Source organism: Montipora capricornis, chromosome 4 (assembly GCF_036669925.1).
Source record: "Montipora capricornis isolate CH-2021 chromosome 4, ASM3666992v2, whole genome shotgun sequence".
Classification (NCBI taxonomy): Eukaryota; Metazoa; Cnidaria; class Anthozoa; order Scleractinia; family Acroporidae; genus Montipora; species Montipora capricornis.
In genome coordinates this window covers 40,096,409-40,097,672 of record NC_090886.1, presented here as the reverse complement: position 1 = coordinate 40,097,672, position 1,264 = coordinate 40,096,409, and positions in this window count along the sequence as shown.

Below are 1,264 nucleotides of genomic sequence, written 5' to 3'. Positions count from 1 at the left end.
CCAAAACATTGCTAAAGCCAGTATTCGTGCAAAGTACTGATAGAGGTGAAAAATATTGTGATCTTATTTTTTTATCAAAGGTAAAGGAAAAATGTCCTGACGTTGAATTAGTCAGTAATAATTACTGACTCTGATCTGATTATTAGAACGCAAAAAGAGTACTCTTCATAGCCTGGATTAGTTTTCTATTATAAGGAATAATGCATACAGTACAAACTCACATATAAGAAGTTCAACCTAGTACAGGCTGAAATTTGGCATTTTAAAAATACCCAAAAATAGAAGAACCTGCTGAGCCTGGCAAAGAAAAAGAGGTACTTTTACAAAAAAATCACCCTCAAGAAAACTCCTGTTATAGACCTAATCGGCTAACTCAATGTTGTACCCAATTCAAACCCTTTGGGAATAAAACGTTTTGTTTCAGGTATTTCGATATCATTATAATAATATTATGAATGGTACATTATAATGCAAATACAATACACAAAGAATCTTAATCTCGGGAGATTTGAATTGGGTACAACATTGAGTTAGCCGATTAGGTCTATTGTGTATATGTTTTCTTTGATTGGCATTTTATAGGATTTTCTCTAGAAATATGTTTTCCATAAAGCTACAGTGCAATACTGTCTACATATCTTATGAATAAAATATAGAAATTTATTGTTGTTCCTCTGAGAAATAAGAACCTATTAAGAAACTACATGTAATCAGCCTGAATTATGAAAAAATAGCCTAAAATGTTAGAACCTGCTCAGCCTGACCTCGAAAATTCGAGGTTCTTATGTGTGGGTCTTTACTGTATTTTGCAGGGTTACCAGTAGTAACTTTTACCCTGTTATACAAGCATGACAGTATGGCATGTTTTCAGTTTCGCGGGCTTGGGAGATCCTTGAATTGTGTTCATCTTTTCATTACCAATCCAAATAAACTGAAAAACCAACTAGTAAGGTAGAATATGTATGGTAGAATTTTACCATGGGAGTTAAAAGAAGGAAAGTTTACCCCATCAAATTGGCCTTCAAGAATTTCCTAGCAGATCTGTTCATTTGAGCCACCCATGTTTTCAACTTCTGTTTTAAGTTCAGCCACTTTTTACCTTGCGCAGTTTTAAAGTTTGTTTCAAATCCTCCGCTGAGTTCGCTTTGACGTCAGTTCATATGACACTGGGGCACAACCAACTTGATTTTGAATAGAATTGTTTGCAGACAGGGGCTGTGGAACACTTTTGTTTACACTGGGTGACAGCCTGTGCAACCTTACA